We start from the raw sequence: 17016 nt of genomic DNA, 5'->3' as shown, positions 1-17016 counted from the left end.
CCGGCTCTGCATTCTTAATGTTGGAGAAAAATTGCCATTTTACACCTCTGAAACAAGAGCTAGGACGGCTCAAGCGCGATTGTAATGACATGGGCCAGCTAATGGCGGCTCTAGTCAAGTAGGCCGATTCTGATAGTACCCAGGATCCCGAGTCTGACGATGAGAAGACAGGGAAAGGGAAGAAGAACGGCAATGCCAAGGGTCATCAGCATAACCTGGCGAATCAAGGAGGCAATAATAAGCGTAAGGTTGATGGCAGCTTGGAGTTTGTGGCTAACACCAATGCACAGGGCAACAATCAGCGACGTAAGGGGAGGCCACCTCCTCGGTCCGGCGGGTCAGGTCCCACTCTTGAGCAGCTGTTAAACGAGCCCTGTTGATATGGGACACCTCGGAAATGATTTTTCACGGTGCCAAAGAACTCACAAGGAGCAGCAACAAACTCACTCGAAACTTGTTTCAACAAACTTTGTTTCTCTCAAGTGGCAAGAATAAGAGGAAACACTCTGAGATAAATTGCAGCGGATAACTAGCTTGGTTTACAAGGATGCAACCCAAACCATGAAGCTTGTGAACCTATGAAGAATCACAAGAGGGAACCACAAGGATCCTATATGAATTGAGGACAGGCCCTCCTATCCACACACACGAGCTAACACTCAACAATACTAGTGCTCACAGCACAACACAACCTCACCGACTGTCTACAAACATAAACTCAGAAATCTCATCCCCCCTTCACATGGAACAGCTGGGGAGTATTTATACTAGAAGCACCCACTAGTTAGGTGTGAAAACAACACAAAATGAAGTGCAAATTCGTGAGCCCCAAGCTATAGCAGGAGCAAACTTGTTGAGCCTCGCGCTGTAATAAATTCCTGGACAGCTTGCATGGAAACTTGCACAACTATTGACTTAAGACCTCAAATGATGCACCGTTTTTTTGAATGAAATCTGACTTCAAAGACCATCTTTTCTGGCCTCTATAAAGTGCTAGAGACTTCCAGAATTAATTAGGTTTAGGTGGGAAGTTGCCACTGGAAACCTTATGTGTCATTTCTCCAAAAATAGGCATCGGAAGCTTCCCAACTAAGATAATGGTTTTGCCCTTGTCTTCCTTTGGATGCTCTAATGGTTCAGCATTTGTGCTAGCATTAACCTCACTCTTGGATGCCTTGGTCATGATCTGGTCCACATCATCCTCCCTTCCTTCAAACAAAACCGTCCTCGGTTTTGAGGTATTCTTTTTGGGCTTCTTCACTTGTGGGAATCGCTCAACCTTGAGTACTTGATCCACCATAGGTTCCAAGACATGGTTCACTCCTTGATGCATGAAAGAATACTTGTTAGACCTCCCATGGTGAGTAGCATCATGATCAAACTGCCACGGTCTTCCCAAAAGAAGATGACAAGCTTGCATTGGCACCACATCACATACCGCTTTGTCCACATAACTTCCCACTGAAAATTGCACCCTAGCACGATGCGTAATCTTCAGCTTACCAACACCATTCAGCCACTTCACATAATATGGCTGGGGCTTCCTCCATGTTGATATCCCAAGAGCATGCACAAGATCACTACTAATGATGTTGTTGTAGCTGCCTCCATCGATGACCACCTTGCAGTTTTTGTCCTTGATCTTGCAAATGGATTGGAACACATTTTGTCGCTGGACCTTCTCAACAATAGGAGCATCATCATGAGCCACTTTGTGAACCATGATATTAACACCATCTCCTCCATCTGAACTCAGAGGTGCTCCGGTCTCAAAAGTACAACAATTTGCATCTTTCTTCTCAGATTCAGATTTGTCACTTGAGTCATCGGTGACATATCCATCATTTGTGAGTAAAACCTTCTTCAGATTAGGACAATCCTTCTTGAAGTGACCTCTACCCTTGCATGTATGGCACTGAATATTACTAATGCGAGTGGCAGGAGTATTGGAAGATTCAACCTTTGATGCATTAGCTTCTTTTGTAGTCATCTTGTTGTGTGAGCGAAAATCTGCAGCAACACTTCCGTCTACTTCTCGCTGAACTGAACCTCCCCAAGTGCTTGATGTATAGGTTTGGCTGCGATTTTGGCGACGCTTCAGCTGCTATTCTACACGAATAGCTTGATGCACAAGTTCTTGCAAATCTTGATATGTAACCATCTCTATCCTTTCTTGCACATCTTCATTCAGTCCATGAAAGAATCTTGACATTGTGGCCTCCTCTGGCTCATTCACCGCTGTCCTAAACATCAAAATCTCCATCTCTTTATAGTACTCATCAACACTAGAATTACCTTGGCACAACCGTTGGAGTCGATTGTACAAGGTTCTTGTGAAATGTTCAGGAACAAACTGTCTCCGCAATAGATTTTTCATTTGCACCCATGTCTCCGGACGACCTCCAGCACAACACAATTGGTTCCACCAAATCAAAGCATATCCAGTAAACTCAATGGATGCATATCTTACCTTCTTCTCCTCCGTATAGCGATGGCTGTCAAAAATCTGACCCACACACATCTCCCACTCTAAATAATCATCGGGCTCTGTTTTCCCATTGAACGATGGTATGGTAAGTTTGAATTTACCAATCCCATCATCTTCATGGTCACGATGAGCACCCCCATGACCTCTTCCTCCCATGGCAAAGCCTTCTTGGCCTTCTCCGTGACCATCATGATGAACATGTCGTGGTCGAGGCTCGTAGTAGTTTTGAGCATCATCGGAGTGGTCGCTCCAATGCTCTCCATGGTGGTCCTGCTGTATGGGGAGTTGTCGATGTCGACCCCGTGCAGCAAGCCCACCTCGTGGTGGCGACGGTGGCGCCCAAATAGCACCTCACTGGTCGTAGCGAGCACGCCGAGGTGGTGCGGCGTAGTAGCTATGAGCATCACCTGAGTAGACGTAGTTGTGCTCTCCATGCCCCTCCTCAAGGTGGCGTTGGCCCTGCTGTTCGGGGATTTGTCGATGTCGACCCTGTGCAGCAAGCCTATCTCGACGGAGTTCCTCGGTGAGGGAGTCGATTCTCCGGCCAAGGTTGGTCTCCACAACCGATATGCGCCTCTCCACCTTGTTCAACACATACTGTCGTGTATCCTCCAATGCCAACACATAGGCAGGTTGCAAGCTTGGATCGTACACGGGAAGTGGCAGCTCCTCCTCCACGAGGTTCCTACCTCCATGCACACCATCAACACTGTTGGATCTCCTCGAACCCATGGAAGCTTCTCAAGAACAAAATTAGCAAGAGAGAAAATAGCACCGCGAACAACCAAAAGCTCTGATGCCAAGATGATACGAGACGCCTCGGAAATGATCTTTCACGATGCCAAAGAACTCACAAGGAGCAGCAACAAACTCACTCGAAACTTGTTTCAACAAACTTTGTTTCTCTCAAGTGGCAAGAACAAGAGGAAACACTCTTAGATAAATTGCAGGAGATAACTAGCTTGGTTTACAAGGATGCAACCCAAACCATGAAGCTTGTGAACCTATGAAGAATCACAAGAGGGAACCACAAGGATCCTATATGAATTGAGGACAGGCCCTCCTATCCACACACACGAGCTAACACTCAACGATACTAGTGCTCACAGCACAACACAACCTCACCGGCTGTCTACAAACATAAACTCAGAAATCTCATCCCCCCTTCACATGGAATAGCTGCGGAGTATTTATACTAGAAGCACACACTAGTTAGGTGTGAAAACAACTCAAAATGAAGGGTAAATTCGTGAGCCCCAAGCTGTAGCAGGAGCAAACTTGTTGAGCCTCGCGCTGTAATAAATTCCTGGACAACTTGCATGGAAACTTGCACAACTTTTGAGTCAAGACCTCAAATGATGCACCGTTTTTTTGAATGAAAGATGACTTCAAAGACCATATTTTCTGGCCTCTATAAAGTGCTAGAGACTTCCAGAATTAATTAGGCTTAGGTGGGAGGTTGCAGCTGGAAATCTGATGTGTCATTTCTCCCAAAATAGGCATCGGAAGCTTCCCAACTAAGATAATGGTTTTGCCCTTGTCTTCCTTTGGATGCTCTAATGGTTCAGCATTTGTGATAGCATTAACGCCACTCTTGGATGCCTTGGTCATGATCTAGTCCACATCACCTGTCCAAGGCACGGTACTCAGCAGAAACCGGCCACTCACCTACGGAAGGACTATACGATCATGAAGGATTTCAAGAACTCTAACATGTTCAATACCAATCATGGGCCAGGCAGCAGCTCAGGTGGTGGCGGTTTTCATGGCCCGGGCAGCGGTTCAAATTCCAATTTTCAAGGCTCTCAAGGAAACCAAGGTAGCTATAATTAGCAATCTGGCTAGGGAGGTCAGCAACAGTAGCAATTTGGATATCAGAGCAATCCAAAGCAATTGAATAGTGGGCAGTATCATGTGTTCACCACCAGTTTGTGCAGACGGGACCAGAAGCTTCATAAGAGGGATGTGAACGCTGTTGAGTCGGCAGTCCCCCGTTATTTGCGATGGTCTGAGCATCCTATTCTATGGAGTAGGGAAGACCACCCTCCCCGGGTTGACAATCCGGGTCACCTGGCTTTGGTGGTGGCACCTCAGGTTGGTGGATATAAATTCACTAAAGCACTCATGGACGGAAGCAGTACCATCAATATCCTCTATTATGAGACTTTCCGTCGCATGGGGTTAACTTACAAAAATCTTAAGACATCCAACACTGTTTTCCATGGAGTGGTGCATGGTAAGTCGGCGTACTAAGTGGGTAAGATTGAACTAGAAGTAGCCTTTGGAGATGAGCATGATTCTAGGACCGAGAAGTTAACTTTTGAGGTGGTCAAAATCAAGAGCCCGTATCACGCCCTATTTGGACGACCGGCTTATGCCAAGTTCATAGCATGGCCATGTTATGTTTATTTGCAGCTTAAAATGCCGGGTCATAAGGGCACCATCATAGTGCATGGGAGCCGGAAGATAGCCTTGGAATGTGAGGAAGGCGATGCTGCTTACGCTAAATCTGTTTGTGCAACAGAGGAGTTGAAGTTCTACAAGGACAATGTTGACTCGGCGGACATGACATCTTTGAAAAAGCCAACTACATAACATGAAACGGTGCTGAAGTTTAAGTCGGCTGATGACACCAAGCTTGTCGATTTTGTTCCAGGTGACTCATCTAAGCAGTTTAGTATCGGTGCTAATCTAGATCCCAAATAGGAAAGCGCGCTCGTCGAGTTCATCCGTGAGAACCGGGACATCTTTGCATGGAAACCTTCTGACATGCCGGGTGTACCGAGAGAACTCGCTGAGCACACTCTCAATATTGATCCAAAATTTAAGCCAGTCAAACAGTTTCTTCGGCGGTTCAATGAGGAGAGGCGCAAGGCCATTGGTGAAGAAGTGGCCCGGCTCTTGGCGGCCGGGTTCATTATTGAAGTTTTTCATCCAGAGTGGTTGGCTAACCCGGTGCTCGTGCTTAAAAAGAACGGCACCTGGCGTATGTGTGTGGATTACACGGACTTAAACAAGGCTTGTCCGGCTGATCCTTTTGCTCTTCCTCATATTGATCAAATCATTAATGCTACGGCGGGTTTTGAGCGTTTGAGCTTTTTGGATGCTTATTCTGGTTATCATCAGATCAATATGGCCGTTAAGGACCAGGAGAAGACGGCTTTTATTACTCCGTTTGGAGCCTTCTACTATGTGTCTATGCCTTTGGGGCTTAAGAGTGCCCAGGCGACTTATCAACGATGCGTGCAGAACTGTCTTCACAATCAGATTGGGCGCAATGTTCATGCTTATGTGGACGATATTGTGGTGAAGTCTAGAGAGAAGGAGACATTGATAGATGATCTGAAGGAAACCTTTGATAACCTCCGGGTCTACAAGATGATGCTTAACCCAGCCAAGTGCATTTTTGGAGTACCAGCAGGCAAGCTTTTGGGTTTTCTGGTTTCTAACATAGGCATCGAGGCTAACCCGGAGAAGATCAAAGCAATCACTTCTTTGGCTAAGCCAGCGTGCATCAATGATGTTCAGCGTTTGGCGGGTCGTATTGCTGCTTTAAGCTGGTTCATAAGCCGGTTAGGTGAGAAGGCCATACCGCTGTATCAAATGATGAAGAATACAGACGATTTTGTCTGGAATGATGCTGCTAACGCCACCTTTGAAGAACTGAAGAGATATCTCGCTGAGCCGCTGGTCCTTGCCGCTCCTTTTGATAAGGAGCCATTATTGTTATATGTGGCTGCTAACACAAGTGATGTCAGTGTGGCCATTGTAGTAGAGCAAAAAGAGGCTGGCAAGGAATATCCGGTTCAACGGCCGGTTTACTACGTCAGTGAGGTGCTTATTGAGTCCAAGCAGAGATATCCACATTGGCAGAAACTAGTTTATGGGGTGTTCATGGCGAGCCGGAAGCTTAAGCAATATTTTCAGGGTCATCTCATCACTGTGGTTAGTTCTGCTCCTTTAGGAGATATCATTCAAAATAGAGAAGCCACAGGAAGAGTCGCCAAGTTGGCCATTGAGCTTGGGCCTCATGACTTAGTATGTGCCATGCACTACTATCAAATCTCAAGCACTAGTGTATTTCATCAATGATTGGACAGAGCTGCAGATGCCTGAAGAGAAGCCGGACAACACATATTGGACTATTCATTTTGATGGGTCCAGGCAATTAGTGGGCTCGGGGGCTGGAGTTGTATTAGCTTCCCCTCGAGGTCACAAATTTTGTTATGTGCTACGGTTGATGTTTCCCTGTACTAACAATGCAGCTGAGTATGAGGCCTGGCTCCTTGGTCTTCGGATGGCTAAGGAGATGAGCTTCAGCCAGGTAAGGTGATTTGGCGACTCGGATTTGGTGGCTCAACAAGTATCAGGCAAGTGGGATTCCAAAGATCCTCTCATGGCGGCTTATCGCCGTGAAGTTGATGCCATTGCTGGACACTTCAAGGGTTACCAAGTGGAACACATTGATCGCAGAAAGAATGAAGCGGCTGATGCTTTAAGCCGACTGGGGTCTCAGCATAAGACGGTTCCACTTAACACTTTCTTAGATGTTCTGCATAACCCTTCTATCAAGTTGCCTACGGAGGAAGAATTGGCTGTTCCAGACCCGGAAGCACAATTGGTGGCGGCTCTTCACGTCATCCCAGATTGGACAGTGCCATATTTGGCTTATATGACCCAGGGCGAGTTGCCTAAGGATGAAACCTTGGCTAGACAGATAACCCGGCGGTCTAAATCAATGAAAATTTCCAATGGTGAGTTGCATCATCGTAGTGTCATAGGGGCGTTTCAACGTTGTGTCTCTCCTGAGGAAGGTCAAGAAATTCTTCGTGAAATCCATGAAGGAGATTGTGGCCATCATGCCGGTTCAAAGTCTCTTTTAGCCAAAGCCTTCCGTCATGGTTTTTACTGGCTGACGGCTCACGCTGATGCGGAGGATCTGGTCAGTAGGTGTGATGGTTGTCAGAAATTCTCACGACGGGCACACGTGCCGGCTCAAGAATTGCGGATGATTCCAATTACTTGGCCGTTTGCAGTCTGAGGGCTCGACATGGTTGGACCTTTCAAAAGATCCAAAGATAAAAGACACACCTTTTGGTGGCAGTTGACAAATTCACAAAGTGGGTTGAGGCAGAGCTGGTTAGTAAGTGTGATGCAGCCACGACGGTTCAATTCATGAAAAAGGTGATCTTTCATTTTGGCTTTCCACACAGCATTATAACTGACAATGGTACTAATATGTCCAAGGGTGCTACGGAGGAATTCTGCCAACGTGAGCATATCCGGCTTGATATTTCATCAGTAGCTCACCCCCAATCCAATGGTCAAGCTCAACGAGACAATCAGGAAATCTTGAAAGGTCTCAAGCCCCGGCTTATGGTTCCTTTACAACGGGCGCTGTGTTATTGGGTGGAGGAGTTGCCCTCTGTGATATGGAGCATCAATACTACCCCTAACAGGTCTATGGGTTATACGCCTTTCTTCATGGTTTACGGAGCAGAGGTAGTCTCACCTAGTGACATCCGTCATGACTCGCCCCGCATGCCGGCTTATGTTGAAGCTGATAACGAACAAGCCCGTCAGGATGCACATGACCTGTTAGATGAAAATCATGACTTAGCAGCAGCCTGTTCGGCGATTTACCAATAGGACCTAGAACCTTTCAAGAAGGTGACTTGGAGCTCCAGCTCATCCAGGATCAAACTGATGCACACAAGTTATCCCCACCTTGGGAAGGACCTTTTCTGGTCAGTAGGAATTTGAACAACGAGTCATACTACCACTACAAAAAAAATTCACTTCCGTGATGATATTTGTTTGTCACAGTAGGTCACGTTTTCTATCATGCATGTACATCCATGACAATTTTATGACAGAATCAAGATAGTCATACATGTGCTGTCGTAGAAGTGTTCCATGACATTACAAAAATTATCATCACGGAAGTGTCCACTTCCATGACGATAAATCGCACGTCATAGAAGTGCTTTCGTCAAGGGTGACCGACACGTGGCATCCACCGTAACGGAACGTCGTTAAGCTATCGAGTCCAGTTTTGGATCCGATAACCCATTAACAGCCCCGACCAATGGGGCTTTTCCACGTGTAAAATCATCATTTGCTGGAGGAAACACGTGTCGGCTCGCCGTTGGGATAGATGTCATCCACTCATTGGACCCAAAGCGCCTATGATACGTCGACACGTGGCACGGCCCAACAGAGGCCCATTCCTGTGAAAAGGCCGGCCCATTTGACTTGGTCAAAAGGTGGCGGGCCAGCCCATGGCAAGCCTATTAACGGCCTGTTCGCATATAGCCCATTTACAGCCCGCTAACCCAAGGCCCGTTTACGGCCTATCCGAATTAGGCCCAGTAGCATCATCTAGGCCGTCCAATATAATTCCAGCCTGTTTTAACTTCCGGCCCATGTATGGCCCATGATGTCTTTCGGCCCATATGAGGCCCTTAGTAACCCTCGGCCCATTAACGGCACGTGGTAAAACTGGCCCGTAATGAACAGTGTACACTTCATACCCATTAACAGCCCATTATTCCGTTGGGCCGTTTCCAGCCCATGTTATCTTTCAGCCTTCTCAGGGCCCATTTACTCTTGGGCTCATTTCCAACATTTGTTTACTTTCGGCCCATTACTGTCATTTTTTGCTTGTGGGCCAATTTAGCCCATGGTTATAGTCGGCCCGTTTGTGGCCCGTTAATACGTTGGGCCGTTTTCATAGCGTCATCTAATACGGCCGATTAATGACGACCCGTTATGCTTGGCCCATGAACGAACGATTCCAACTCTAGCCCGTTTACGACCCCTTATACGGCCCGTACAAGGCCCATAGATGAGACGACCCATAGACGGCCCATGGATCCTACGGGACATAGAAGGCCCATTGACCCGACGGCCCATAGAAGGCCCATTGATCCGACGGCCCATAGAAGGCCCATGGATCCGACAGCCCATAGAAGGCCCATAGATCCGACAGCCCATAGAAGGCCATGGATCGTCCGTCACGTAGGTGGCCCATGGATCATACGGCCTGTGGACGGCCATGGTCACTACAACGTTTGGGCGAGTTGGCCCCCGTTTGAACGACATAGCATATTCAAAGAATTATCCTACTCTATACTATCACCTCTAAGAAACATACACTATACAATAAAGAGACTAAGGCAGAGAAACGTAGAATAATCCTACACTATACAATAAAGAAATTATAGCCGGTTATACCCACTAGGCATTATGGTTCGGCACCAGTGATAATAAAGCATACACAAACATCAAATTACATACACTAGGCAAATACATCTCATACATCATGGACGTGACATAACTTACCATTTGAACTACAATCTCTTCAGAAAATAGGATTGGCCGGATTTAGATAGCACAAATTTCAGTCTGCAAAATCTCCAATTCATTCGTTGTTACCTCAGTGTCTTGTTTCATTTTTTTGACTCCTGCATCTAATACATGCATGTCCAGTCTCAACTTGTTGATTGTACGTTCAAAATCATGTACACGTTGTCTTGCCACCTCTAGTTGATGCTCGAGAACATCAGCACATTACAATTCCAATCCACAATCATTCGGTAATGGCCATGCCGCACTGCTCGCAGATCTTTGTGTTGATGTCACTTCATCCTGAAATGTTTCTGTAAGTACACATGACTAGGGCAAAAATATAGTTACAACAGTGAAGCGTGTAAGACAGACTATTTTGTACATGGAAAAACAGGACTAACAATAATGTTACATGTCATGAAGCATAAGCAGGTGATATTTTAAAAATTATAAAAAAGATAGTTTGTGTAGCCTTCATACAGAAATCTCTCTTAGCTCACCAGAGGAGCATGATGTTGAGGCCCAATCCAAAACACAGACAAGTTACAAATTTAGACAACACATTGCGTAGAAGTAAGCAAGCAGTTGGCCATTATGTAGCTCAATTAATGTCTTAGGAAGCATAATGAACAGCAGAGGGTTCCATACAAACATACTACAGCAAGCAAAACTATGCAATCATTAGCCTAGTATAAACTAGATTGTGAGCCACATTCAATGATAGTTGGTTAATAGACTTCAAAGCTTCAGGCACACTTCGGCAGAGTAATTAAATGGTAAGGCCTTTAATTATGTCAACTAATAGTTATACAAGTACCCAACATCAGGCATCATTCTTTGGGCATCTCATTACTGAGGACAAATAAAGCAATTAAAAAGAGCAAATTAATTATGCCTGAAACAAACAATGAATTGAACTGTTGAGTTGGATACAGTGACTTACCTTAACAGGTTGAAGAGGCTCAGCACAGCTCCTACTTCTCTTGTAGGGCTCCTTCCTAACATCTTGTACTTGTAAATCCTCAATCTTATCTTCATTGCACCTCCTCCGCAAGGTGACACAAACTAGTTACTTGTCTCCTTGGAAGATAAATATGCATACTTTCCAGTCTGTGAACACAAAAGGATGAGATTATAACAAAACAACACTACATAATGAAACATGCCGCATCTCTTGCACTTTCACACAATGAAACGAGCATTTACTATGTCTACACTATGTAAAAACTAGGCATACCTTCGAACTGGATCTCCAGGTACTCTTGGTGAGCCTACTTTAGTGTACAGCCAAACCTTTATGCCACCTATGAGTTAGAAAAGGCTCCACTACAGCAGCCCTTAGTTTTTAAATCGTTGACAAGCTCTGTTAGAGTGTTAGGTCAAGAACAGCAAGTAATCAAAGCAAACAGTCCTAGTATGGCTGGCTGATGCAAACAAGCAATTGAACAAATGTGTGAGCAAATCTTACATATCAAGAAAAGAAGCAAAGAATGAGGCTTAAAGACCATCACGCGACTGACCATATTTAAGGGGAATTTAAACATCATGTGCAACGTATGAACTAATTTAAACATTGCATATTCCAGATTCTACAATGGAATGCACATGTATTAGGTTATGCCATGTATGATGATGCCTAAATGTACACTATAGCAGGCAGGAGTGATTCATCATTCCACGCACAATTGAATTGCAGGTCAAGGGCCAGTTCTATTCCGCCTTTTCAGGGCTTATTGTCAAAATAAGCCATAAAAGATGTAAAGAAGTCATTTTTGAGTTATGGGCTTGGGCTTAACTAATTTCGCTTTGGAGGGGGGTGTTTCGGGTAGAACCTCACTAAAAATTGAAGGGAAGGGGAATAGTGAAATGACTATGTTGTCTGCCTATATTACACTCAAAATGCAACTGGTGACACCCGCGTCACACCTCACCCTCAAGTAAAAACAAACACGCAAGCATTCATTGCCCTGCCCGCTTGCATCTCCTCTCCCCTTTCCCTCTACCTCGATACCCTGCCTGCAGCACTAGGGTTCCTCCAGCAAGCCATCGCCACTGGTCCCATGTGGCCTGGTCCTCGATGATGCTCTGTCCAGCTAGGCTACATGGCCGGCAGGTAGGGGCAAATCTCCCTGGCTGCTCCTCCCTCTGGTGCCGCCCCTCATTCTCATGGTCTCCAGCAGCTGCTCCACTGTGGTTCGTCCAACGCACTACTCCGGCAGGCGCTGCACAACTACGGCTGATGCCACACTATGACAGAAGGCACCTTATTCACCCTCCCCACCTCCCAGGACGTGGCCTTGAGATGTTGTTGAAGGATGAGCTCATCCAACAAGGTGAGGATCTCCTCTGATTTTTTGCCAAATTTTCATTCTGATCCACTATACGATGAATTGCTATGAGTTGCTTATGCTGCTGCTATATGATGCATTGCTATGAGCTGCTCCTGCTGTTGCTATATGATGAATTGCAATGAGTTGCTGCTGCTATATGATGAATTGCTATGAGCTGCTGCTGCTATATGATGAATTGCTATGAGCTGTTGCTGCTATGTGATGAGTTGCTATAAGCTGCTCCTGCTGCTGCTGTATGATGAATTGCTATGAGCTGCTCCTGCTGATGATATATGATGAATTGCTATGAGCTTCCCCTGTTGCTGCTATATGATGAATTGCTATGAGCTGCTCTTGCTGCTGCTATATGATGAATTGCTATGAGCTGCTCCTGCTGCTGCTATATGATGAATTGCTATGAGCTACTGCTGGTATATGATGAATTGCACACTGTTGTTGCTGTTGTATGATGAGTTGCTATGAGCTGCTGCTGCTATATGATGCTTTCAGGTGGTGCTGCTATATGATAATAACCAACCACTTGGACCATCGAATTTCAATAAATTATTGTTCTTCATTTAAATGTGGTCCATGCGTTTTTCGTTTAAATTAGGCAATGGGATCTCTATGGAAAACATTGACCAAAGTAGATTGTGCCAAGTAGATGGTATCTTTGTATTTGCATTTTGAGCAAATAGTGAAGGTATGTTTTCCTATCATATTAATTACTGTACTGGGTTCAATTTGTGATGTTTGCAAGTCAAATTAATTTTCATATGGGCAGCAGAATGAAAAAATATAATGCAATCTAGACTTTTCACTGATCATACCAAAGATAAGCTGAAAACACAATGAAAAGAACTGGTTGGCTTATTACATGGAGCTTATATTCACAGGTGCTTATTTTCTTAGGATAACACGTAATAACTGTCCCTAAGAAACTTGGCCAATAGAACTGACATACAAATAACATGTCACGATGATTGCAATGTAGGAGTGGCGTACCATAGAACACTGTATAGGCTCATCACTGGCTCTCCTTTTTTTGCGATGTTCCATGAAATTGCCACATGCATCTTGTACTTTTTCATTGTGTAACCCTATCCGCAAGTTGACACGGTTAATTTCAGATATCTCTACATGATAATACATTGCATATCCCTTGTGCATATTTAAACCACCAATTAATGATTGTGTGTGTAGCATAAACTAGCCATGACTCTGTGTGCTGGACTAGCAATCACTCTAAGGGAGCCTAATGTAGTGTACTAGAATTCCTACATGCCACCTACGATTTTGTGTAATGTACTGCCTCTGTTCCTAAATATATGTCTATGTAGAGATTCCAGTATGGACCACATACAGATGTATATAGATGCATTTTCGAGTGTAGATTCACTCATTTTGCTCCGTATGTAGCCTATAGTGGAATCTCTAGAAAGTCTTATATTTAGGAACGGAGGTACGAGGTAGTATCATGTATGGCATCTACATATCTAATTTAGCAGCCAGTAGTAGAAATCATTGTCTGCACAAAGGGATTACTGGTCGAAAATCCTAGCAAAGCACGCTGGCAGGCACAGAACAATACAAGAGAGAGAGAGAGAGAGACACGCTTACTAGATCATAGCAATGCCTCGGTCCAAGATCTTGGTTGGCCAAGCTGTTAGATCCAGAAGAAACATCGTCCTTGTAGTTTTTGCCAGCTGCATAACAGGTAACAGCGACCTATTAGTATATTTGAAGTACATCGGGCAGGTGATGTTGGACGAGTTTAAAGGTGACAAGTACCTAGGCCGTGGCGGGTGCTTGGCATCTTGCCAGACAGTGGGAATCAGGTTAGAAACGTCAAGGGTGATGACTCTGCGCTGGCTGTCGGGGTCCGGTAAGGAGATCTAGAACTGTGGAGTAGGGCGTAGGTGAAGCTGCTCCGATAGGGTGGACTACGGTGTGGGCGAAGCGGATCTGTGGCCGTGGACGAGGGCGTAGGTGAAGCTGCTCCGGTGGTTGCGTTAAGGATGGTGTCGACGATGCGGATCTGCGGCCGTGGACGGGGCGTCAGAAGCTGCTCCGGTAGGTTGGATGAGGGTGCGAGGAAGCGGATTTGAGGCCGTGGACTTGTGAGTTGGCAAAGCGGCCCCGGTAGGGTTGAAAATGGTATAGGCGAAGCTACTCCAGATGGTGTCGGCGAAGCGGCTCCGGTAGGGTTGAGGAAGGTGTCGGCGAAGAGGATCAGAGGCCATCGACGGGGGCATCGGTGGGGCGGCTCCGGGGGGTGGACGAAGCGTCTCCGGTGGGGAGTACGAATGAGCCGCTGCTGATGCACTGCGGTTGACGAGAGTACCGACGAAGCAGATCTGGCACCATGGACAAGGTCGACACGGACTGGGTTGTGGTACAGTGGTGGATGAGCAGTCTACTTGTTTCTAGGGGAGGTGGGAGGGTTAGATGCGGCCGTAGAAGCAGATCCGGCGAGGTGGACACCGCTGGCAGTGGATGGGCTCTGGTACGCCGGTAGATGAGCAGTCTAGGGTTTCGAGAGGGGAGGGGAGAAAGGTTAATGAAGTACGGACGGCGTGATGTGAGATGCTCTGGTGCTGTGGAGTTAGTCATTTTTGCGGGAGGGGGAGAGGAAATGGGGGTGCCGTGTAGTGGGGGGAACCGGAAGTTACCAAATCAGCCCCGACCTATTATGTAGATGACGGCGGTATTGTAACTATTGGTTTCCGTGCACCAAGGAGAAAAGGGGAATTTCGCATGCTAAAGACTAAGGTGGCGGAAACTTTAGAAGGAGGCGGGAGATTTTGCCGCCCGCGGGATCGTTCGTATCCAGTTTCAACTAATTTTGGACCGTGCTAGCGGGAAGGTCATGCGAGACTATGTACACGGGGCACGCGTCAGCAGTTAATAAATGGTGTGAAGTCCACCCCAGAAAAAAGACAATAACTCGGGATGATGCACAAATAACTTGGACGTTCACACGGGCGCGGCCAATTGTACGGGTGTAGTGGCACGTTCACAAAAAAAGCGATCAAACGCTCATCCTATGTAGTTCTCGTGTAAATAGATAATTTAGTGCAATTGGTTATTTACTTTAAACATAATGCATTGACGTCTAAGTGTAGAGGCGCACAAAAAGAAATGGATATTGTAGTCCGCTACTTAAAAGTGTTACCTCATATGATTACATAGCCTCCATTTCATAAATTGTGTACCCGTTGAATTCATATATGAATATTACATATATTACTTCATAATAGAACCTTAAATCATCCAAGACTAATGATTTTGAATGCAAGAGTAACAATGGTGCATGTACATGATAGCTACATTGGTTGTTTGAAGAAACATCACTGTAACTTTGGCATGCACAACTGAAAAGGTTTATTTAAATAGAAAAAATGTGATACGTGAGTGTCCAATCTTTATAGCGTTGAATCGATATTATACCTTTGGCCACGATACGAAGTAGATATTGATTTATGTTCAAGCGATGCACGTCCACGATCGTAGATAGTGATACGTGAATGAATTGTGCAATCTCTCTCACACGCATACATATCTCATTTCCCTGTGGGCATCGGAATCACACACGTGTCCGTCAAGGTTAGAATTCGTCTTTCTACCGCGTCCTACAAGTCTCCCACACAGAAACACGCACGCTCTCTCTGTTGAACACGCCTACCCCTTTAATTCCGCCCACCCATAGCCACTAATGTCTCAAAGTATAATAATGTCTCTCACACATATGCCTAAGGTTAACTCGAGTTCCGAAACCATATGAATACATACAATGGGATTCCAACAGAGCACCTTTTGTTTTGAGATTTCGCTCTCTCTCTCTCTCCCTCTCTCTCTCACACACACACGCACGCGCATGCACACACACATTGTTTCTCGCTTCATTTTTTCCTGCACTTGCATGCACACAATTTTGTTTATCTTCGTGATGCTTTAAGTATGCTTCGCACAAATGCTATCTACCTATGCCTTAATATAGCCAGATATGTGTCACACAAACTCCTTCTCCATACTAGCAAGATGCCCATGCGTTGCACTGAACATCAAGATGCATTTGTATGAGTAGTTTATCTTGTGGGAGAAAAGGATGAATGAGGGAATGCCTTATTTGAAAATGTGGAGAGGGGTGTGGGTATATTTTTGCAAAATTGCCACAGTTTCCTTCATATCCGTCGGGTATAATTCGGATGGCCTATATTGCAGGATTGAAGGAACACCATCATCACCAACTCTGTTTTTTATCAGAGTAGGGATATGTGAGTGTCACTGCCCCCCCCCCCCGACACACACACCCACACCCACACAATCACACACACACACACTTCCCAACATCGAAGGAGTAGGGTGACACCTCGATCTTGATACTAATCTATCGAATGGCTTCTCACACGCACACACACACACACACTACCCGACACCGAAGGAGTAGGGCGGCACCTCGATCTTGATAGTAATCTATCTACTCCTCTTTCAAACACACACACACACACATACACACACTTGCTAGTTGTGCCTTTGTGCCTACCGGGCACACTCTCGATACGTCTTTCTCTCCATCCCCCTCCCCCCACCCCAACAATGATAGCAGAAGGGTGACAACTCGATCTAATCGTAGTCTGTCAATTGGTTTCTCTCTCGAACATTGTGTCTCTGTGCCTCGCTCAGTAGCCCCCTCGATATGTAGACTTCTCGCGCGCACACAGCTGTAGTAACGATGACGCTGAACCCAGTGTGCCTCATTTTTACCGGCCTCATGTGATAGTTTTCACCCTATTTTCTGTTAATTAACAAGGTAACCTTTTCTTTGTTACTACTAGTGAATCTAAA

At 45.6% G+C, this 17016-nt stretch overlaps 1 pseudogene; it reads left to right on the top strand.

Annotated features, from left to right (window-relative positions):
* Positions 1-2920: 2920 nt before the first annotated feature.
* Positions 2921-17016, top strand: part of LOC125506868 — a 31615-nt pseudogene continuing 17519 nt past the window's right edge.

This window comes from Triticum urartu, chromosome 5 (assembly GCF_003073215.2).
Source record: "Triticum urartu cultivar G1812 chromosome 5, Tu2.1, whole genome shotgun sequence".
NCBI classification, from domain to species: Eukaryota; Viridiplantae; Streptophyta; class Magnoliopsida; order Poales; family Poaceae; genus Triticum; species Triticum urartu.
The sequence above is the reverse complement of the archived record's forward strand: the minus strand, read 5'-3'. Positions and strand labels throughout refer to the sequence as shown.